At 38.0% G+C, this 25,812-nt stretch overlaps 1 pseudogene; it reads right to left on the minus strand.

The window, feature by feature from the left end:
* Positions 1–20,942: 20,942 nt before the first annotated feature.
* LOC145071802 (5S ribosomal RNA) lies at positions 20,943–21,061 on the minus strand (annotated as a pseudogene).
* Between the last annotated feature and the right edge of the window lie 4,751 nt (positions 21,062–25,812).

Here is a 25,812-nt window from a genome sequence, read left to right on the forward strand (position 1 = left end):
TTAATTTTCAACCTTTACCCGCTATTAGTCCTTCTTAATGGGTTTAGCTCAAACCCTGACTCTCTAGAACATAGATCTTGGTCCACAAGCATTACTCTAAACCATAGCACACTATAATAGATCTAGGCCTTGGACATCAGTTGGAAACGTAAATTTCCTAGCTTTCCTTCAATGCATGGCCTTTTAAGGCTAAAATGGCCTTAATAACGTTTTTAAGCTTGCATAGGGCCTCCATGGTCATAAAGTTTGCACCTTTATCCAATGGAACCCCTTCTAGATCGCAGATCTCAAATGTAAATCACTTGGGACGTCCAAAACCCAAAGACCAAGGTTCTTGAACCAAAACCCTCATAAAAAATGTAAGTAAGTAGATCTAATGAATGAATGATCAAGTTAGAGACTTGATTACCAGAAATTGATGAGGATGGAAGGAAATCCCTGGATCTACGTACTATCTTCTCCTTGAACTTTCTAACTCCTTATTCTTCTTCTAGCTTCAAGAACACACAAAATCACAAAGAATGTCTCACACACTCACAAAATGCTCTAGCGTTTCGTGGATTAGGGTTTAGGAATTGGGGGCTGGAAATGAGGCCAAAAGGTGGGGATTAAGATCCTTAAATAAGGTGAAAACCCCCGAAATTAACGTTTCACTCTGGCAGAGCTACTCGCCGAGTCTAGAGCTCTCGACTCGTCGAGTAGATAGCTGAAAACCCGCATCCAAGACTCGATTCCACTCGAAAAGTATGGGGCTTCCAACTTGTCGAGTAGCTCTATAAAAATGAATAACTTTATAAATAAATGCGTACCAGGAACCGGGCGTTATAGCTTCGCTTCTAGCAATTAACTTTCCTTTGACGTAACCTATTATCATTATCACTAAGTCTTAGTTTAATATTCTACATGGCTAAAAATAGTCTAGACCTATCAATCATTCCTATGAATATTTATATTTCTATCAAATAAGGATCAGGTAGGTAGGACAATTGGAAGGCATGTCTATTTATGCGTATAGCCTTTCTGAAATCCAACAACCAAGCCAACATGATCATTCTAGATACCTCTCCCATAAGTAGATCAAGTAGTATTATAACATGGAATTAATGATTGTTCTTATTTATAAATTCATAACTGCGACTATGAATTTAAATACAAATTACACTAAAATAAAATAGGGTGTATTTTAACTTATAGGGATTCCTTACACAAAAGTCTATAAATTAAACATGAGGAACTCCGGACTGCTAACTACTAGATGTCGGGCTCCTAGAGACACCAGATCTTTCCAAATACCCTAAATGCTAAGAAAAATACAGCCTATGAGAGTATGAATTGGGATAAAAGGTTTTGGATATGTGTGGGGAAGGAATAATGACAAATCAACTATTTATAGGCAGGATCCATTGCTTGCGTGCTGTGCATAGGACCCTACGTGCCACGTACATGGTCGATGTGATTGGCCTGGTGCAGTGCCACGTGTGGGATTCTGCCTATTGCTATACGGCCTCTTTTATAAGCATGTGCGTTGCGTACGTGCGCGTGTCGATTTTCTGATTTTCAAAATTGCATAACTTTTTCATACGAGTTCCGTCTTTGACTCTTTTTATATCCGCAGAAAGCCGTCGACGAGATCTACAACTTTCCATTAGAATCGGTCGGCTAATTTTGAATTGATTTACTTTACACCTGCTTAGACAGTTAAAGTCGTATTGGAGCGTATCTTATATATCCGAAATCCTCATCACGACTACTCTAACATTCGTTAATGATAGTCTTCCTAATTATTATTTTATTTAGATGTGTCTTTTATTCCTATTTTATTATATTATAATAACCACATAATATATACGCAAAACACATAATATTCACATAATTCTCCTTTCTTACATCAAATAGGTTAAAATTGTTGATCATAACTATTACATCATCTTATTAATCCTATTGCGTTTCTTACGTCTTCATTATTTCTCTTTGATTTTGGTCGTGGGTTTATTTGATGTTGGGTTTTTGAAGATGGAGGCATACCGAAGAGGGTTTTGAAATATTTCTAAAACCTAATCAAAATTTTCGATCTTTTAGTAAAAAAATTTTGGTTTTCTTCAAATGCAAGTTTATTATGATAGGTTTGGGAACAAACCCTTGAACTTTCATGTTAGTAATATCTCTATCTTTCTAAAATTCTAGGTTTTTTGATTATTTACTTATCGCAAGTCTATAAATCCTAAACCACTTATTTGGATTATGAATGGTTCAATCTTATTCTTATGTACATGTTTTTGTTAATTGGACCTTCGAAGGGGACCACAACCCAAATCGACCTCTTGGATGTTGGAGAGGAATGAAAATAGATATGTCCAAGCATTTAAATTTGTAACCTATACTCTCGAAAAATAGACTATATAAAATTTAGTCAACTATTTCATCACATACAATGTTAAATCTGTATGATTTTCTTTGCCAAAAGTTTAGAATCCAGAATGATCGTCACATTTCAAATGACTTTGACTGGCTTGTAACAATAGATACTCGTTTTCTTTCAAAGAAATGAAGGATTTTTTTAATCTAAGATTATTTCGCAGAATAATGTAAGGATGCATCTTTCTTTTATTGATTATCTTTATGGTTTGGTTCTTTACTTGATTGGTTAAGACATATGTTCATGCTTTTATCAAAATTTGCATTTTCCACTTGATAGATTCAGATTTTTGTATCAATCAATTATATCTAATCAGTAATGTTAATTTTTGGGTTTCATTTCAGGTCTTTCCCTAAAATCACAATAACTCACAGTAATCTTTTAAGGTTCTAGACACTACTACCATTTCCTAATGGAATATGATGTGCACACTTGGCTAGATTTGGATACATTAGCAACTAGTATTTGGGTTGTCTAGATGATGCGTTTTAACCTAGATGCTATGTAACACCGTAAAAATTTAAACAATTTTTCACGTTTTAACCTAGATGCGATCATCACTGGTACCTGAAACACCACACATAACACTGTAAGCATAATTGCTTAGTGAGTTCCCCAAAATACCACACAAACACATATCAGCCACTCAAGGTTGTAACTCTGTTGACCCTCTGGTCGAATATCTCTATGGGACCCTCTTGGTCCCATAACTCTGTGGACCCACTGGTCCTAACTCTGTAAACTCTGAATCAGGCATATCACATATCACAATAAATCACATCACATAATAACATGTAAATACACTAGCATATATATCTAAAATTACTCTGTCACATAACTCTATTACCACACTACGTAAAGTATAGTGAGAAGACTCACCTCAGATGTCTCGGTAAATCTCTGACTCGGTAGAAATATGATCTAGCCTCCGCCTAATCACATAAAGTAAATACTCTCATAAATATAACTATACTCAATCCACTCTTAGCACCCTCAGAAGGGTAAAAGACCATCTTACCCCTCTCTAGGCTTAAAGGCCTCATTGTTGACCAAACCCTAAAAGTCAACAAAAGTCAACGGTCAAACTTTGACCCGACTCGTCGAGTGCACTTAGTAGACTCGGCAAGTCTACACGTGTCCGCTAACTCTTTAGTCCCACTTGGCACGTCGAGTTCCTCCCCTTGCTCGACGAGTCACCTGACATGAATTGCGGGGCCACCCAGACTCAACTCGCCGAGTCTCAAGAACAACTCGGCGAGTTCCGCCTAGAACTCCAGTCCTCTAATCCCCCTCTGACTCACTGAGTTATTTCCCCAACTCGGAAAGTCTACTCACTGAGTGACTTTCGGGAAACCCTAACCCTACTCGCCGAGTCTGATCTTTGGACTCGGCGAGTTCATGCCATGCACAAAATCCATTGACCTCCTGAGGTCAGATCTGTTCCTCTAATCCATAGATCTAACCTTCCCAAGCAAGATAACCACGTAAAGTTCAGACCTTGACACGCATATAACATCTAAATGGTCTTACTTGGTGATTTAGCCCCAAAAATAACATCCTAAGTTCATGGCTCCCAAAATAACTCAAAAAGCTCCAAGGGTTTAGGTCTCTGGACCTCTTTGAGTCCAGATCCAAAGCATAAACTCGAGAAGGGACCAATTTCTCCACATATTCATCCTCTAAAGGGGGTTAGAAAACCCTAACTCTAAGAATCAACACTAAATCTGAAGAAGGTCCGAATAAATACCTCAAGATGAAGTCTCTGAGCTCTGAAATCACTAGAACCGCACCTCCTTCAGCCTCCTCTTGCCTTGGTTACCTCCTTTTTGCAATTACACCAACAAAATGATCAAAAATGACCTCTCCTTCCTCACAAACGTTCTAGATCTCTTAGGGTTTCTCTCTGGGGTTTGGTAGCCGCAAATGACGGCCCTAAGGGCCTTTAAATAGGTCTCAAACCCAGGAAATTAGGGTTTCATTAAACAGCATGGACTCACCGAGCCCAGCTGTGAACCCGGATGAGAATCCGCGACCATACTCGGCGAGTCTAAACACCAACTCGCCAAGTCCCCTCTCTACTTCCAAAAAAAACAAAAGGATAAATATTATACTTGGGAATCTAGATGTTACATGCTAGTTACATGCATGTAAAATACAATTCCCCAAGTTACTCCTGGATGTTGATGGCTTGGTTGGTAACTTTCTTTTTTGCCTATTTGACGTATAACATGACAAAACATAGAAGCTAAATTTTCCCCTTAGTGTTCAACATACTTTTTCGAGAAATTTACATAAAAGGCACTACATTTTGGGCTCTTTTCTCGGTTAACCTTTATTTTTTTAATATTTTTCGATGAAACAACAAAATTTTGATGCTTTTTTTCAATCCCACTATTTTACCTCCTACATTCGCTACAATCGGTTTCTTTGATGAGTTGGCTTTTGTCAAAATTCAAATCACATTAAAACCATTGTCTTTTGAGCCAACTTATCAAAGAAATTGGTTGTATAGAGTGTAGGGGTAAAAGTGTCTGGATTAAAAAAGGGTTTCCAAGTTGTGTAGTTTTATTGGAAAAGGTTAATAAACAATGGTTAATCTAGAAATGGGCTTAAAATATATTGGCTCTCATATTTATTTTTGGCATACTTTTCCTTGTGATTACATATTCATTCATTTCATAAACAACATTACTATAGTTACATGTGGAGAATTCAATAGGGTGTTAAGAATCTAATGGCAGAAATCAAGTACTTTTGAAAATATAATTTAGATTTTTTTTGTTTATGTAAATATCTATAATTGATTTTTTTTTATTTGCTTCAATAAATAAGCCATATCGTTGCTCACTTACACCAAAAAAAAGCTAGGATAAAACTATGGTAAGTTTTATCTTTTTGACTTTTTAACATTAAAAAAAATATACCACAAAAGTACATTGCATTTATTTCTATAGCTTATAACCTTATATTGATCTATGTTTGACATTACATGACCACTGAAGGATTCTTATCCGTTGTATGGTTTTAATATTTCAAGATAAACAAACGCTATCTACCAATTATTATACATTGGTGTCAGATTAGTTGCCTAAAGGGTGTGAAGTCTAGTCCAGATTTATAACCTTGCTTTCTCAGTTTTAAAAATAAAGAACATGAATGATAAATTTAATGGAAAAATGATGGATTGTTTGATTTGTAGGGTAGCTTATAAGTTTAATCTCTAATCTTCTTTATAACTAAAATAATATATTAGGAAAAACAAATAAAAGTGTATTGAAAGTAGCATATTTTCCATTTGAGTTATAATTTATGTGATCTGATGTTTAACTATGTCCATGTGGATGACACAACTAGTGCAAATGAGGTTCCTCTTTCTTAATCAATTTTCATTTGTTCCTCATGGTATATGGTACACAATGATTGAAGTTTGTTTTGATTTTAACTATATTTATTATTTTTGATTTCATGTAGAAATATTCTTTGATGGGGATAAGCTTTCATATTCCCACCAACAACACACAGTTTGTTGGTGACGAAAACGTCCACCTATATACGTATTCAGTGATAAAATAATATCAATGGCAAAACCACCAATGTTGGAGATGAAAACCATCCACCTATACATGTATCTTGTGCCTTTAATTACATTCCAATCTTGAGTATGCAACCGAATTCCATTGAAATCTAAAAAATCCTTTAGCCTTTTTAATTTCAACGTTAAAATTAGTGAAATACTCATTCCACCCTAGAATTTCACAAGTGATCGCCTCTCACTTGCCTATTTTCTTTTGTTCTTCGCTCTTTCATGAATTCCATTATGTTACCTACCAGTAAAATGCATGACAAAAATCAATTCCTTCATATTCCAAATCCATCAGATTTCAGTTGCTTCCAAACTATTCTTGCAACAAAAATTAAACTTATGCAAAGTCTCTTTCGCTTGCAGGGTCGATACAATGTTAAACTTCACCTATCCTTTCTACGGCTTTAACAACAAGCTAATGATTTCAAAATTCAGTTCAATAGTGAAGTTTGTGTGTTTGTATTACCCAAATTTTGTCTAATTAGGACGCATATTCCCTTAATTGGTATAAAAATGTACTGCATTGCTATTTATGCATAAAAACTAGAGCATGTTGCCTATATCTATAACAAAGACAAAGTACACTACTATTTTCGATAATTTTTGAAGACAATGATACATGTATTAGCCATTCATACTTATAATTCATATTTTCATTATCATAGTGCAGTCAAACCAACCACATACGTTTGTGGTTGTTACTAATGATCCACTTATTCGTAAAATACAATCCATGTATCAACATATAGTTGTGCAAGTATGTTATTACAGTGCTTTATATATAATTATATAATCTTTTGTTAAGAAATGTACTTATTGTATTTTTATTTCTTGCGACAACTATAGTTATAGGGCCTAAAGGAATAAGGAGAAAATGGAGTAGGTTTTGTTGTAGTCAAGAAAGTTTCGACATCCAATTCCAAAGACAAGTTACTCAATGTAACTACTTTGATTACTAAAAGCATCATTTTTTCACTTATGGATTTAGTAAAAATGTCATGATTTTCAAGAAAATATCAATTTTTTGTTGATTTTCATGGCGATTTGTATACATTATAGCATCTTTATAGTCAGCTTATGTAAATAAATTATTTTCATATTTTTGAAGCATAAAGTACAATGCTACACAACGTATTTTAACAAAAGAAACCGGCCCGTGGCGAAGCCCGTGTCTTTTACTTGTTATTATAGAAAGAACATTTTACAATAGCACAATTTAGATGTAAATACAACTATATTTAAAAATATAGATCTATCTTATAAAAAGTTACTCAAGAAATCTCTTCTTTGAAAGGTTGAACTGAAGTTATTTAAAAAGTGATATTCATAAATACTTTTTTTTTACTTATGGACTTTCAAAAAGAAAATAGGTCATCTATTTTTAAATTAAATCTCAAATAGCCTCTCAATCGAGTTTGACCTACCCAGAAGAAGCCAAGAAGAATATATCAATTAATTAAAGTTTCTCAACAGTATACCATGAAATTTATTATTATTGTATAAACCAAAGATTAATTCACATATCTAGAAATGAAGATAGCCCCATAAGGGTATTCTTTAATTCAATGGTATATGTCAATTTTGACTTTTTGTTTATCATGAATTGCACCTTCATCGATTTTGGCTTTTTTTTTTTTTCATTTTAGTTCTCCTTCTTACCTACTTAAGTTTTGCCTTTTATCATGAAAAAGGTAAATAGTTTGGGTATTGGAAATGGCTTGATGAGACGGTGTGAATGTGAAGCATATGGTGACAGATGAGAATGCAATGATTAAAGAATAGTTGTTAGGTCTTAAAAAAAAGTCAATGAATTGATGATCTTGATGAGAATCTTGCTTGTATTGGTTTTTTGTGCAATGTTAAAATTATTTTGAATTGAAATAAATTAATATCAGAATCTTTTGGTTGTAATGTTTTTTAGGTAAGTACATTACCATTTTGCTTTTAAGATGAATGAGAAATGGCAGAATCTTTTGGTGTGTTAGCTAAGAAAAAAGATATAAAAAAGTGCATTTTTCTTTTTCTATTGAGACGAGTGATAATATCTTCATTCTCTAATTGACAAATAGCAATGTCTTTATTCTCTATTTGACTAAATATTTATAAACACATAACTATGTTACCAAACTTGATTATTTAAAAAAATAATTCCCTTTTCATTTATTTTGTAATGTTTTCATCATTTATTTGTTTTTTTTTTAACTTACACCACTTTAAGAACATGAGAATCTATTGCTCTAATATTCAAAAATATAAATATAAATACATTATCTCCTAACTTATACAAATTAACAGATCAAAATAAAAGTCACCCTAACTTTTTCTTATGTGATGGATTTTTAAATACCAAAACTTATATATATCGGAATTTTTGACCTAAAAAGGTTTTTTATATAAGGTAAATTTTGCCTAATAAAAGCAATTTGATGATTTTTAGTTAGTTATCATAAATTTAAAAAACATATTATGTTAGCTTGAAAAACAGTAATTGATATTATTTATGGAATCATATATATATATATATATATATATATATATATATATATATATATATATAGGGACAGTTCAGATAAAAACAGTAAATAGTGTGAGAACGTAAAAACATTTTTTTATGTTATTATTCTACAATGAATTTTTATCGATAACTTTATGTCATTATTCAGCAAAGAATAAATGAATAGTCAAAAGTTCAAATTAAAATTAGAATTTACTACAAAAATGTACATACATAAGTTTATATTAGAATAATAACATTGTAATGAATATATGACTAATCGAAAGTTAATATTTATATTATAATTATTTCACACATATATAAAATTTATTACAGAATAATAACATAAACATAGTGTTTTTACGTTTTCACATTATTTACTATTTTTATTTGAACTTTATATATATATATATATATATATATATATATATATATATATATATATATATATATATATATATATATATATAACAAATCAGTAAATCCAATTGAAGATTTATAAATAAAAACTCACTTAAATGGTAATATATCATTTACAACTCTATTGCAAATTAATTTTAATGAAACATTACACATTAATTTTGAATGTCATTTAAATATTAAATTCATCGAAATATTATACATTTTAGATTTAGATATTGATTTATTTAGCACAACTTGTTCTTAAGTATTTTATTTTTTTAACTATTTTATTTTTTATTTCTAAATTTAATAATTTATCGTGTTAAAAAATATGAATGATGATGATGTAAAATTTCATTAAACATTTTGATTTATGATTTAGATTTGAATATTATAAAAATAGTTTTGAATGTTTTTTATTTAATTTGACATGTCGATGTAGGTTTTAAAATGTTCTCAAAAAAGATTCTTTGAATATCGTTAAATTTGTTTTAGATTTTAAATTATATTATGGATTTATCATGTTACTTAAATTATATATTGATATACACTTTAGATATAACATTGATAGAATATTTGTATGTTTATTTAACAAATCGAATGAATTTCTTTCAACAGGCTACAATAAGAATTCCAGCTTTATAATTGCCAACCATTTTCCCAAGTGGAGCAGTAAAAGTCCAAGAAAGGTGGTGTGAAAATTAGGATGAAGTATGATTTGAGTTTTGTATATTAACTTATGCTCTATACTTGTTATCTTATCTATATTAGAAAGATGTTATTTGACTTTTGTATCCCAAGGATTGTAATCTACTTTTGATATAATAAAAATAATATCAAAAATAAAATGTTCAAAAGTCTCAATTGGGTTGTATAAAATGATAGATATCGTTTCAAGGTCTTCAGAAAATATAAAAAACACTCAAATCCGAGTTATAACGAAGAAGTTATGAACAATCAAAGATATGCATCAAAACCGGTAAAACACTGTTAAGTGTAAAAAGTGAAATCTCAATAAAATATCTTTTAGCCTTAGGTATCTAAACGAAAGTCGTAGATTATACTAAACCGTGAACGTACATAAAAGAACATCCAAATCTGACTTAGTATGAGAAAGTTATGATTTTCAAAGTTTCGGAGTAACGGTAGACAGCTAAAAACTCGAAACAGTGATCGAGTGACATTTAGTCGATGCAACCTAAACGAGAATTGAAGATCTCGACAAGCAGTACAACGGTAAAAAGACAGACGAAAACGGACGTCGCATGAAGAAGTTATGAATTTTTAACGGACTTTTCCTGTCCCGGCCTATTAAAAATATATAATTAAAAATAAAGTCAAAATTTGCCGACGAAGTATAAACGAAAGTTGTAGAGTATAATCTCACCTACATGTGGATATAGAGAACGTAAAAAACGGAGGAGGCCATAAGTTTATCTATTTTCTCATTCAGCTCCTTGAGACGGCGTTTGGTGACAATGGCATCTTCATCATCGTCACTTTGCACCCAGTAGGGACTATAGTAGAAGGTGTCGAAATCCACATCTTCACCACCAAGAATGGTATTGGTCTCTGTCGACTGGGTAGGTGATGGAGGTTTGGTAGTAACAGGGGTTTCGGGTGCTAAAGTGCGAACCCCCGTATCAGATACGTTGACCTGAACTCTAGTGGTGGTTGTTGTTGTAGCTTCAGAAAATATAGGTGTAGGAATGGAAATTGTAGTGGAAGGTTGTGATGTGATGATAGGAAAAATTTGAGGAAAGGAAATAGGAAAGGAAACAGATGGGGTGAAGGTGCTTGGGAGCGAACAGATGCCTCTGGTGTAGGCGAACGAGGTGGTGTGCCGCCACGAACCGAACCCTCATCATTTGAGCTTTCACTCTCAGATTCGCTTGGAATGATGTCTTGATGACCAGAAGGCACGTACTCTGAGTTAGAGTCGCTTGATGATGCAAGAATAAGCTTTCGAGCAGGTTTCTTGACGTTCATCTGCTTGGGCTGGGAAGGTGCTGCCTTCTCAAACTTTCGCTTCTTTGGAGAGTGAACCTTTGATACTCCACCTCCCTTTTCTCCCTTTTTCGCTTCTTGCTTCTTTCCCCTCTTAGCGGGTTTGTCTGCTTCTTCAATAGACTTTAAAATTTCTGGAGTAAGTTCCCTTGGACCAGAGGAGGGGAGCTTCTTGTACTCCTGAATAAGCTTGCTTGCAGGGGATACAAAAGCATACATTGACTCTGGAATTGAGCCAACGAAGTGAAACTTTGATGGATGAGTGACAATGATATTTGTGGTATGAAATGTAGCAATGGAGGAGAGTAGGGAATCGGCCATAATGGGAACATGAAAATGCTCCATTATCCATTGAGTGATAATGGTCCAAAAACGGGCACATGAGATTTCTATGTGGCGAGAAGCAGAAGAAAAACTCTGAACAAGCTGTAGCCATAAAACGGACCCATAATCAAGGTTGATACCATGGTACAAACCATAAAGCAAAGTCATGAAAGACTTGCTTGCACCATCTGATCCTGCACTTCTTTCTGAAAGCCCTTTGAAAAGAAGGGTGAAGAGGCCATTCCATGGAGGAGGAAGGCATGATTTCTTGAACTTATTCACAGTAGTTAGGGTTTTAGTGTACCCCATGTTGTAAAACATCGAGAAAAGCTGACCTGTGGAGATGGAATCAGGATTCACCATGGATTTTTCATAAGTGAGCCCTAGAGCGAGCAAAATCGATTCTTGGAGATTGAGGCCTTCTGGTTGAGAATGTTGAAATAGATCTTTTCTGCAACTTTGTCGTAAGTAGCAGTGGAATGGAGTTGAGAGAGGCACGCCATTGGTACGACTTACACCGTTCATAAAGCTTTGATGAGTGACGAATACTTAAGACATTCCGCCACTTGATACAAGGAATGGGGTGAGATTGATTATCAAGTTTTGATTCGACTTGATTATGAGAAGAGTGGAACGTGTAGAAGTTTCTTGAATAGAAGAAGACTCTGCCATTGTTGAAGCCTGATGAAGAGGATGATGAACAGTGAGCACCAAGTCGTCGGAAATCGTCTTTTTGCTTGAGAGAACAGAAGTGTGGTAAAGAGTAAGATCACGATGATCAAAACCCTTATATACGATTTTGTGGAGAGAAAAAAACAGAAGTAATGATTCCATCAATTTGGGAAACGATGCCTAAAAAGGCGTGATTGGACAACTAGCAACCCCGATAAAGCAGCGAATGACGCATGATGAGGTAACGGTTCAAATTCACGCGCCTTCCATACTTATCCTCTTTTCAAATCAACAATCGATTAAGCTTCCTGCTGACTCATCTCTTGAATCTTTAATAGAATCGTTATTGTCATAATTAACCAAGGCTTTATACCGATGCAACCCTTCGTTTGTAAATGACTGCATTACACCATAAGAAACCGAAGCTATATATTTGTGAATAGCTTGTAAGTAACCGAACTAGACTTTTGGAAAATCCAAGATTTTCGTGCAAGATAGTGTCAAAAATAAAGAAATAAATCAAACTATATATGGGATTTTGTGATGTCATTTAAGACACAAAATAGTGGATCCCGGACACGAATCTCTTCCTTCAAAGTCAAGAGACACTTCAAAGTGCTTGTTTGGATTCGCGTTGAAATGCGATCAAGTACTTGTTAAGAAGCATTGAAAGGCATCTTTTGTATATAAGGCTATTAAGGGTGGCTTTCGCTTCAATTCAGATTTCGGTACTTGACATCAGACCAAAATGGAACGAAGTACTTGTGAGACGGATGTGGCCTATGAAACAAGTAGGTTTGGAACATATTCATTGACTTGTTGACAATTGTAAATTAGAGATATAAAAAAAATAAAATAAAATCTAGATCCTTTGGGAAGAAAGGTTGTGGTGATAGACATTTTCATAAGGATCTCTCAAAAATATAAAGGGATTTCAAGGTACATCCATAAATGCGGTTTCGTTAATTCAAAGTAAAAACTAGAACATTAAATTGCTCACCGTCAATGCATTATAGATATTGAATTTTGGGTTTCACTTAGCACGTAGTGACACGAAACTAAGATCACTAACACAGAAGTTGGGTAACCATAAACCTTAGTGGTAGTGCTGAGAGTCTCAAGGGTTACTATTATGAAATGAATGATCAATTAAGAATAAGATTGAGATGGTTAAAGAACGAATGTACCTCTGCTATAAAATTGGACCAAGCAGAAAAACTCATAACTCAATTTAGAGAAGAGTAAGGCAGCTCATGATTAGAGTGAATTTGAAAGCCTAATTGGGAAGACGTGATTAGTATTTATCAAGTCATTAAGGCTTTACTCGAAATCTTTGGAGGCTTAGGTAAACATATGGCAGCATGTTTCTAGAGACACTTAGCTAATACAAAGATAATGAATTATACCTGCACCAACTCCATTATTGAGAACAACCCTTATACATGGATTATATAAAGTAAAAAAAATAATTTTGAATTATGGTTTGGATTTTCTGAAAAGAAATAAAAACAGAAAAGAAAAATATTTCTGGATTTTATAGGTTTTTCTGAAAGTGAATTAAAAACAAAAGGAAAATATTCTTTTGGGTTTTTATGAAAATAAAAGGAAAAACATAAAATAAATTACGAGAAAAGAGTATGTACATACTATAAAACCGAAATCATCACTTGAAGTTGAAAAGGGAATCGAGCACAGTAAAACCGAACCCGAAAGGGACCGAGCGTTCGGTTCATTTCAGTTCCCAATAGAACCGAACCCGAAATGGACTGAGCGTACGCTCTATTTCGCTTCCAACTTTTATTGAGGCAAAAGTGATTTCGGTACAAATTCAGCTTCCATCATTCCTAAGCTTTGTAGGTTTTTAGTAAAACTTGCTTCATGCAAGGTCTTAGTAAAGATGTCAGCCAATTGATCAGTGGTTCTTACGAAATGAATTTCTACATTACCATCGTCTACGTGATCCTTGATAAAGTGATACCTCAGTGCTATGTGTTTCGTCTTTGAGTGTTGCAATGGGTTATGACAAATCCCTATTGCGCTCTCTGAGTCACAATATAGTGGGATTTTCTTCATGTTCAGGCCGTAGTCTCGCAGTTGACTTTGTATCCAAATGACCTGAGATGTGCACGATGATGCGGCTATATATTCGGCTTCAGCAGTAGAGAGAGAGAGACACATGTATGTTTCTTTGACTGCTAGCTCACAAGTTTGCCATCTAGAAATTGGCATCCTCCAGTGGTACTCATTCGGTCCAGTCAACATCCTCCTAATTCAGCATATGTGAATGCTTGGACAAAGAACCCTGACTTGGTTGGGTACCATAGACTGAGCAACAAGGTTTGCTTCGGGTATCGAAAGATATTCTTCATAGCTAGCAGGTGAGGTTCGTGTGGATTGGCTTGAAACCTAGCACAATAACAAATAGAGAACATTATGTCTGGTCGACTAGTTGTTAGATACATTAGGGACCCTATCATCTGACGATAGAGGGTCATGTCAGCACTAGAGAAGGTGTTAACTTTGTGCCAAACACCATACGAACCTTTACTTTCGAATCTCCCAACATTCCAAACTTGGCAAGCAAGTTCTTCGTGTAAGCCTCTTGATTAATTAAAATGCCTCCGGGTCCCTGTCTAATATTTAAGCCAAGGAAAAAGTTAATAGAACCCATTGAGCTCATTTCAAATTTAGTCTCCATCAACTTCCTAAATTCAGCTGTCAAGCCAGGATTTGTGGAACCGAAGATGATATCATCAACGTAAATTTGAACGATGATAAGTTGGATACCCTCTCTCTTACGAACGAAGGTTGGGTCAACCGAACCTTGTTTAAACATAGACCTTTTGAGAAATCTAGTTAGAGTTTCATACCATGCCCTTGGTGCTTGCTTGAGACCATAGACTGCCTTTTCCAGAATGTAGCAGTGATCTGGAAACTTCTCATTCACGAAACCAGGTGGTTGCTCTACATACACCGTCTCTTCCAGTTCTCCATTTAAGAAGGCACACTTCACATCCATTTGGAATACTTCAAAGTTCTTGTGTGCATCATAGGAAAGAAAAATTAGAACCGATTCTAGCCTTGCTAATGGAGCGAAGATCTCTTTGTAATCTATGCCTTCTTCTTGACAATAACCTTTCACAACCAATCTTGCCTTGTTGCGAATCACATTCCCTTTCTTATCCATCTTATTCCTGAAAACTCATTTTAGTCCAACCACAAAAGCATCATTGGGTGTTGGAATCAATCTCCACACTTTGTTTCACACGAACTCATTGAGTTCGTCCTGCATCACCTGTACCCAATCAGAATGATCGATTGCAGTGTTGATCGTCTTTGGTCTTGGAGACGAACAAATTGAACATGAAAAATTCCACTTTAGAGAATAGTGCAGTTTGTTTCGCTTTCAGTTGTGATCGTGTGAGAACTTTTTCTGTTGAATCACCAATAATTTGTGTTTGTGGATGATCTTTAGTCCATTTGGTGAGAGGATGGTAATTAGGATCATAAGAGGGATCCAGTTCAGCAGTCACTTCTTCGAATTTTGACTGAGTTTCATCATCGTATGTATTCACATTCTCCCCATCGAATGATAATACTTCCTCAGCTTCAGGCTTAGAATTCTCCCCCTGGACTTGACTTTCGGTTGGTATTGATGATGATGGACTCTCACCCTGGAATGGTGAATTTTGGTTATTTGGAGAAGACGAACCCTCCCCCTGAACATAAGAACTGTCTTTTGGAGGTTCGCTTGAGTCAGGCTTTTCGGTTGCTGTCGGTTGTTCATCTGCCATTTTCTTAGCAGCATCATCAATTATCTTCTTCAGGTTGTCTACCTTGTTGTCTGCAGCTCTGGACTCGGAATGAATATCCTTTTATGCTTCATCAAATAGCAGCATGTACTGCTCAAAGAAGTTTGAGATAGCTTGACCAGATTTTGGAAATATTTCCTCCAAGAACCTTCGGCTGTCTTCAGTTTCTTGACGTAGTTATCATCGAAGGTGACATAATAAGTCTCTTCAATTTTCTTTGAACGTTTGCTCAAGATCATGTATGCTTTGGAGTTCAACGAATAACCCAGGAAGATTCCTTCATCTGCTTTGACGTCAAACTTGTTTCGGTGCTCTTTTGAATTGAAGACGAAGCATCTTGAACTGAATACATGAAAAAACTTTACATTAGGCTTTCGGTTGTTCAAGATCTCGAAAGGAGTGATTGAGAAACGTTTGTTGAGATAAGATCTTTTCTGTGTGAAGCAAGCAGCAGCAACGACATTTGCCCAGAAATATAAAGGTAGAGAAGCGAAGCCAAGCATGGTTTGGGCTGCTTCACATAAAGATCGGTTTCGTATTTCGACAATTCCGTTATGTTGTGGAGTATATGGGGCCGAGAAGTTGTTAGGTGTCCCCTTTTCTGCTAGAAAATCTTCAAAGTCTTTGTTCTTGAACTTCAACCCATTTTCGCTTCTTATGTTTCGAACTACCTTTCGTAGTTGAACTTCTACCTGTTTGATAAAGAGTCTAAGCATGGGAGTGGCCTCTGATTTCTATCTCAAAAAGAACACCCAGGTAAATTGAGAGAAGTCATCAACTATTACAAGTATATACCTATTACCACCAATGCTCTCGATTGATGATGGACCACACAGATCAACGTGAAGTAATTCTAGTGGTTCAACAATTTTTATGTTTATGATGGATGACTCAGTCGACTTTTTTTTCCCATTTCACACGTAGCACACAAATGTTCTTTATCAAACTTTAGAACAAGAAGACCTCGAACATGATCCCCAAGCACTAGCTTGTTGATGTGTTTGAAATTGAGATAGGAGAGTCTTCGGTGCCAGAGACAGCTTTCGTTTGAATGAGCCTTTGTTAGCAAGCAAACTGCTGGTTTCCCTCGTATGGGATTGAGATTCAGAGGATACATCTCCCCTTTTCACTTCGATTTCAGCAAGATATTGTTTGACTTCTTTTCAATAATGAGGTAAGTGGAGTTTTCAGTCGTAAATCCTCCCTTAAATACCTTGGACCAATTCCAGCCCAAAACCCATGGGCTGCAAAGCAAAAGCTTTAAGTCCAAACTCAATACATCCAATTTGAATTAAAATGAAAAGCATTTTGAAGACATAAAAATTAAAAATTAAAAATAAAATAAAATCTAAAAAATTAAATTCAAACTAATTCTTTTTTAATTTTTTAGAAAATGAAAAAAATAAAAATAAAATAAAATAAAATATCTCTAATAGCTTTTCACCATTTTAAATTTTATAATTTTGGGATCAAAGTTTTGAGACAACCTTAACCTGTTTTTCAGTACCTTCACCTTCAAGAATAGATCTGGTCAATCGTCGGTATTGTGGCCCACGTAAACACGAAAGATTATGACAATATTTGACAAATTATAAGTGATAGGACTTTTGGCCCTATATACCTAAATAATATTCCTAAAGGGACCATTTGGCTGACGACGACCAAGGATATTGTTGTCCACCTTAATTTAGCAGCGAGATCTACAGACAACCTATTAAATGTTTAATTATAGATGTACAAGAATATGTTTCCCACTTCTTGATATACCCCGGTAATCAAGAGCTTCCAAAGTACTCCTTACTTTAGATGAGCAAATAATTAGTAAGGAAGAAGATAGATTTAGAAATGCATATGTCTTATTCTCAGGTCAGATCTCTTCCAATCATGCAGAGGGAAAACATATGACTAACTAAATTAGAGGGATTAAGAAATAGAATGTTACATATGCTATGTTGTAGGTCGGATAAATTCTTATCACACAAAGGAGACAACATATGACTAACAGACAGAAAGAATTACATATAGAAGGAGATGCATAGAGATAGAGTTGCATATGTTGCAGTCTAGGTCGGATCTCTTCTAATCACAGATAGGAGGCAACATATGACTGACAGAAAGAAGGCAAGAAAATAATCTTCTACAGACCTACTTTATCAGAATTCCCCTGTCATCCTATCGGTACCGGAATTAAGGACATGAAACCATATATCGAGGAAACGTAGATCCACAATTCTAGATACATATTACTTTATTGCTTCCCACAAGTTCCCATGTATATCTCACTACTCAATCTACCTGAGCATCGTATTGTTAGACCAAACGTAACTAACTAGGTCCACAATGTCAAGTCCTTTCAATTGTCAATCTATGTCTAGTCCTTTTGAATCTTTCATGCCTACCAGCACATTGAACACAAAGCCTAGACAATTCAGATTCAGTACTTTACACAAGCTAAAATTTCCCATTATCACTTGCTTGATATCACTTCCCAAATAAGCACCTGCAAACAAACCATCATGAGACATTATTTTTGGGTTTTGTTTATAATTTTTTTTGTGTTTTTATTTCTCCCCCTAAATTTGTGCATAGGAAAGAAAAGAAATAGAATGCGCAAATTTAAACTAATAAAATCTATCCTAAAAAACTTGGTCTTCAAAACGGATCATTTTAAGAAAGCTCACAAGCACATCAAATCGAGGTTTTTTGAATGGTTTGGTAAACAAATCTACCACATTATTATCAGTGTGGATTTGTTCCAAACGAATGAGTGAGCGCTCATAACAATCTCGAATAAAATAAACCTTGATGTCGATGTGCTTGGTTTTGGAGTGTTGGAGTGGATTTTTAGCAATTTGGATGGCAACATCATTGTCACAACATATTAGAGTTTCAAGAAAATTCAAACCATAATCAAGAAGTTGATGTTGAATCCAAATGACTTGGGAGCAACAGGCAGAGGCAGCAACATATTCAGCCTCAGTTGTTGATGTTGTCATAGTTTGTTGTTTCTTACACTACCAAGACACCAACCAATCTCCCAAAAATTGATACCCTCCCAATGTTGATTTCCTATCAAGCTCATATCCTCCAAAGTTACCGTCAGCAAATGCATATAAATCGAAATCAGGATTTTTAGGATACCAAAGACCCAATTGAGGGGTACCTTTAGGATACCTAAAAATCCTTTTGACAGTAATTAAATGAGAAAGTTTAGGATTAGCCTGATAATGTGTGCATTGACATACTACAAACGTGATGTCGGGTCTACTGGCCATTAGATACATCATGGAACCAATCATCGAGCGGTAGTATGTTTGATCAACAGGCTCCCCCTCTGGGTCGGGAGACAACAACGATCTTTCAGCCATTGGAGTCAAAGCGATCTTTGAATCTTTAAATCCAAACTTCTCCAGCATGTCTTCAACGTATATGCCTTGATGTAAGAAGATTCCGGCTGAATCTTGTCGAACTTGAAGCCCTAAGAACATGGTCATTTAACCCAACGAACTCATCTCAAATCTTTTCTTCATGACAGTCTTGAAATCTTTGCACAACTTGGAACTTGCCGATCCTAAAATGATGTCGTCCACATAGATTTGTACAAGAATTAGGTCTACACCGACATGCTTGATGAATAAGGTATGATCGATCGTTCCTCGTGTATACACATGCGCAACCAAGTGCTCTGTAAGAGTTGCATACCAAGCTCTGGGAGCCTGATGTAACCCATATAGAGCCTTGTCCAACTTGTAAACATGATTTGGAAACTTGGAATTGACAAAACTAGGAGGTTGATCAGCATATATTTCCTCCTTCACATCTTCGTACAAGAAGGCGGTCTTGACATCCATCTAATAAACAGTAAAGTTCATGTATGAAGCATATGCAAGGAATATACGAATAGCTTGCAAACGTGCAACCAGAGCATATATTTATATGCAGTCTAGACCCTCTATCTGCCTAAATCCACGAACGACCAATCGAGCCTTATTGCGCACAATCACCCCAGAACCGTCTTGCTTATTTCTAAAACCTAGTGCGTGTCTAAAGACGTCTTGCCCATCGGTAACTCAAGCAGCTTTCAAACATCCAGTTTTTCAAATTGATTTAACTCTTCATGTATCGCATCAACCCAACTAGGTTCATTTAAAGCCATTGCCACACTCTTGGGCTCAATCTGAGAGATAAAGCAAGAATATAGACACGTATTGAAATCTCCACTCTGACTTCTCGTTTTAACGCCTTCTCCCAGTGGTTCGATGACATTTTCAATCAGGTGATCGCGTTGAATTCTTGTTGGGGTTTCATGGTTGATATCATCGACTGAGACTGGAAGTGTGTTGATATTGAAGAATCTATCTTCAGCTGAATCACTCGCCTCAGTTGATCTAGGATTGTGAGAGTTACTCATCAAGTACTCATTTGAAATCGGTTCAGGAAAGAGAAGCTCCTTGAACGATTGACTAGCAGCGGAAGTATCCATTGACATGATTTCTCTTTCAGTAGGAATAAGGGGAGTGGCTTCAGCATCAGAACAGATTCTTTGACTTGGAGAACTTGAGGAAGTACTTGGAGCAACTTCCTCCATTCTAGGAGAGGCGGGAGTCACCAGGGGTGGTTTGTACACAACAGCTTCCTCTTCATCTTCAACAACTGTACTTCAGCGTGAGCATGAACCTGAAACATTATTAGAATACACACTAAAGGATTTAAACAATGATGCATGATCAAATAACCAGTTAGGTCTAACTCTAGCATTTGTCTCATTCTCTTCCAGCCAACGCACGTCAAAAGATTCCACAATTTCCTTGGTGGCTTTGTTATATACTTGGTAAGCGGTGCGTGCGGTGTATCCCACAAAATAGTAGTCATCGACCTTTGAGTTGAACTTGGGGTTAGATTTGTAACATCCGGATTCCCAGGTATATTATTTTATTCCTTTATTTTTGGAGGTTGGGAGGGGACTCGGCGAGTAGGTGCTTAAACTCGTCGAGTATGGTCATGGATTCTTATCCGGGTTCACAGCTAGACTCGGCGAGTTCATGAGTGACTCGGCGAGTCCATGCTGTTTAATGAAACCCTAATTTCCTAGGTTTGGGACCTATTTAAAGGCCCTTAGGGCCGTCATTTGCGGCTACCAAACCCTAGAGAGAAACCCTAAGAGATCTAGAGTGTTTGTGAGGAAGGTGTAACACCCCCCTCTGGCACGTATCACAATATTGTCCACATTGGGCCACTCGGCACGAGGACTTCCCAGGGGGTCACCCATCCTGGTACTACTCCCGCCCGAGCACGCTTAACTGCAGAGTTCTTATGGGATCTGCTGCCCTCACGGCTTTAAAAACGCGTTGTGATAAGGAAGGTATCCACACCCCTTATAAGGAATGCTTAGTGCTCCTTCCCAGCCGATGTGGGGTCAGATCTAACCCACTTTCACCACCCATTATAGGGTTTGACGTCCCTGTCGAACATATCGACCCGTGCCCTGGCTCTGATACCCTTTGTAACACCCCCCTCTGGCACGTATCACAATATTGTCCGCTTTGGGCCACTCGACACAAGGACTTCCCAGGGAGTAGTACCAGGATGGGTGACCCCCTGGGAAGACCTCGTGCCGAGTGGCCCAAAGCGGACAATATTGTGATATGTGCCAGAGGGGGATGTTACAGAAGGAGAGGCCATTTTTGATCATTTTGTTGGTGTGATTGCAAGAAGGAGGTGACCAAGGCAAGAGGAGGCTGAAGGAAGTGCGATTCTGGTGATTTTAGAGTTCAGAGACTTCATCTTGAGGTATTTATTCGGATCTTCTTCAGATTTGGTGTTGATTCTTAGAGTTAGGGTTTTCTAACCCCTATAGAGGAGGGATATGTGGAGCAATTGGTCCCTTCTCGAGTTTATGCTTTGGATCTAGACTCAAAGAGGTCCAGAGACCTTAACCTTTGGAGCTTTATGAGTTATTTTGGGAGCCATGAACTTAGGATGTTATTTTTGGGGCTAAATCACCAAGTGAAACCATCTAGATGTTATATGAGTGTCAAGGTCTGAACTTTACGTGATTATCATGCTTGGGAAGGTCAGATCTATGGATTAAAGGAACAGATCTGACCTCAGGAGGTCAATGGAGTTTGTGCATGGCATGAACTCGTTGAGTCCAAAGATCAGACTCGGCGAGTAGGATTAGGGTTTCCCGTAAATCACTCAGTGAGTAGACTTTCCGAGTTGGGGAAATAACTCAGTGAGTCAGAGGGGGATTAGAGGACCGGATTCAAGGCGGAACTCGCCGAGTGGTTCTTGAGACTCGGCGAGTTGAGTCAGGGTGGCCCCGCGATTCATGCCAGGTGTGACTCGTCGAGAAAGGAGAGGAACTCGACGTGCCAAGCGGGACTAAAGAGTTAGTGGACACGTGTAGACTCCTCGATTCGCCCAAGTGCACTCGACGAGTTGGGTCAAAGTTTGACCGTTGACTTTTGTTGACTTTTAGGGTTTGGTCAACAATGTGGCCTTTAAGCCAAGAGAGGGGTAAAATGGTCTTTTACCCTTCTGAGGGTACTAAGAGAGGGTTGAGTATAGTTATATTTATGAGAGTATTTACTTTATGTGATTAGGCGGAGGCAAGATCGTATTTCTACCGAGTCAGAGATTTACCGAGACATCTGAGGTGAGTCTTGTCACTATACTTTATCTAGAGTGGTAATCAGAGCTATGTGACAGTGTATCTTGTATGCTACTTATGTGTTGTGGTTCTATGTGATATATGATATTCATGATTCAGAGTTTACAGAGTTAGGACTAGTGGGTCCACAGAGTTATGGGACCAAGACGGTCCCACAGAGATATTCGACCAGAGGGTCAACATAGTTACAGCCTTGAGTGACTGATATGTGTTTATGTGGTATTTTGGGGAACTCACTAAGCAATTATGCTTATAGCATTATACATGGTGTTTCAGGTACCAACGATAATCGCGGGAAGGCGCCGGCATGACTCGTACACACGCACACTGGAGTTCATATGTTTTGATCTTGGGGTTTTGTATTAAGATAATGATGATACAAATTTTTAAAATGTGGATGTGAATGAAATTATATGGTTTTTAAAATGTGAAAAATTGTTTAAATTTTTACGGTGTTACAAGTTGGTATCAGAGCCTTGGTTTGAGGGATTCAGATGCATCTTCGGGCGTATCTGAACTCAAACTGAGGATTTGAGGAAAATTTTTGATAATAAAGTAAATTTTTGAATAGAGTAAAAAGAGTTTTGAGACAAACAGAGCAGAGCCGTGTGTACGATCAGCCAGCGCCCGAACGGTGATTTCCCAAAATACACTTACAATAAGTGCTATCAGATATGTTATGTTATGCTATATGATGAATTATGATATGCATGCTAGAGTAGACTAGGTATTCTTATTAGGACTTGAGTGGCATGATATATGATGCCTTAGTCTAGGGGTTTTGCTGCTAGAAATGCTTGAGAGTGTTTAGATAGCATCGAGGTGCTTATGAGAGATCTGCTAGTGAGTAGCACATGATTAGAGAGAGTAGAGCGTTTGGGATTTGGGACTCTGGGAGGAGGACTTGGAATGAATGTTGAGTCGGTGTGGTCGGTAGTATTGGTCCCGTACTACCGAAGGCACCGGGTCAGTGCGCAACCTAAGTAAGAATCATTAGGGTACCAGAAACCAAGTAGGATTAGGGGTATCGAGTGTGTGTACGCTCGAGCGAGTCTCTGATATCATGTGTTGTATTTCAGAGAGGTATCATGGTGGGGTCGCGCCACAGACCAGGGACCAGTGGAGGGGGTGTGAGCGACGAGGAGCTCCGCCAGATGATTCATGATGAGGTGTTGTTGCCATCCGTGCTGAGATTCCAGAGATGTTCGGGTCTATCAAGACCACCCTGATAGAGACATTCGGGTCTTTCTTATGTTTCTATTGCTACGGCCACTGCGGCTGTAGCTACAGCTAGACCGCAGGGTGGCGATGCGTTGCTGTTCCGAGAGTTCGGCAACACAAAACCACTAGAGATTGATGGGACCCAGGACCCGATTGCAGTGATGAGGTGTATTTCAGACATTAAGGGGTGTTTCTTTACTTTCTCATCTCCTGAGCATTTGTGAGTCTGGTTCGCGCTGAACCAGCTTCGCTTGGGAACGAAGGACTGCTGGACATTTGTGACGGCGTACTACACGCCTGCTGAGCTTGCTGCAGTGACATGGGAGAGGTTCACTACTATATTTCGAGACGAGTACGTTCCCCAGGTGGAGAGGGAGCGATTGGCACATGAGTTTCTGACCCTCAAGCAGGGTACTGAGTCTGTCACAATGATTACGAGGATGTTCCATGAGCGGGTGATGTTCTGCCCAGAGCACGTGTCCTCCGAGCAGGCACGTATGAGCCAATATCTGAGCATTTTGAGGAGGGATATACGGGTTTTCGTGGCGAACTCAACGTACCGGACATTTGCTGAGCTTCAGGCAAATGCTCGGAAGAGGGAGATAGAGCTAGAGACTCAGGCTAGGGAGGAGGCTCAGTCTCAGGGGAGGGATCGGCGACCGGCGCAGTCTCAGCCGGTAGCCAAGCAGGCCAAGCCTGCTGATCTGAGGTGTGGGAGTCAGAAGGGCCGCACGTGTGGCAAGTGCGGAAAGAGCCACGACGGGGTGTGCAGAGCGGGGTCTTGCTACAAATGTGGCAAGGAGGGGCATATGGCCAAGGATTGCCCCAAGGGGTTTTGCAGTATGCTTTCACTGCAACCAGACCGGACACCGCAAGGCAGAGTGTCCATAATTGCGAGGGACAGCCCAGGGAGCACCTCATGGATCTGCCCTTGCTGCTATCAGGGCTACTGAGAGTCGGCCATTGAAGGTCGAGGTGCCGAAGTCACGAGGGAGGGCCTTTCAGTTGACAGCGGAGGAGGTCCGCACGGCGCCCGACGTCATGGCTGGTATGTATCCTTTCTTGTATTTATTTTGATGTTGGGATATTGTGTTTATTTTATGTTATGCGTAGGTACTTTTCTTGTGAATTATGTGCCTGTCTTGGTGTTATTTGACTCGGGTGCGAGTCGGTCTTTTGTATCTTTGGCTTTTAGTCAACACATCAGTATTAGCCGAGAGGCGTTGAGTTGACCTCTGAGAGTTTCCATAGCTGACGAGAGGACGGTGTATGTCGCCGAAGTGATCCTAGGATGTGTGCTCGAGATTTCGGCATCGAGTTTCCGATTGATTTGGTTCCTATTGCGATAGGAGATGTCTGTGTCATCGTGGGCATGGACTGGTTGAGCAAAATTGGAGTGGTCATCGACAGCGAGAGACACCTGGTGACTATACGAAACCCCAGTGGGGGAGTTCTTACGGTGTACGACGAGGGTACACGTGCTGGGTCAGCATTTTGTTCGGTCGTCAGAGCGAGACAGAGTCTACAACAGGGCTGTAGGGGATTTGTAGCATATGTGACGGATGCGAGGGTTGATTCAGAAAGACCGAGGTCAGTTGATGAGGTCCCGATAGTGCGCGAGTTTCCGGATGTATTTCCAGAATAGTTGTCGGGTGTGCCTCCCGAGAGGCAGGTAGAGTTCAGTATCGATTTGGTTCCGGGGGCTGCGCCTATTGCCAAGGCGCCTTATCGCCTTGTGCCTCCAGAGATGCAGGAGTTATCCTCACAGCTTCAGGAGCTGCTGGGGAAGGGGTTTATTCGGCCGAGCAGCTCGCCTTGGGGAGCGCCTATCCTTTTTGTCAAGAAGAAGGATGGTTCACACTAGATGTGCATTGATTACCGGGAGTTGAACAAGCTAAGGGTCAAGAACCGTTACCCGTTGCCGAGGATCGACGATCTGTTCGATCAGTTGCAGGGAGCATCTTGGTTCTCCAAGATCAATTTGAGGTTTGGATATCATCAGGTGAGGGTGCGAGATGAGGACATCCAGAAGACAGCATTCGGGACTCGTTACGGGCATTAAGAGTTCGTGGTGATGCCTTTCAGGCTCACCAATGCACCGTCGTTGTTCATGGATCTCATGAACAGGGTGTGCAGGCTGATGTTGGATCGGTCGGTGATCGTATTCATTGATTATATATTGGTGTATTCGAGGTCTAGAGAACAACA

Source organism: Lactuca serriola, chromosome 8, assembly GCF_051521515.1.
Source record: "Lactuca serriola cultivar US96UC23 chromosome 8, Lser_US96UC23_V15, whole genome shotgun sequence".
NCBI classification, from domain to species: domain Eukaryota; kingdom Viridiplantae; phylum Streptophyta; class Magnoliopsida; order Asterales; family Asteraceae; genus Lactuca; species Lactuca serriola.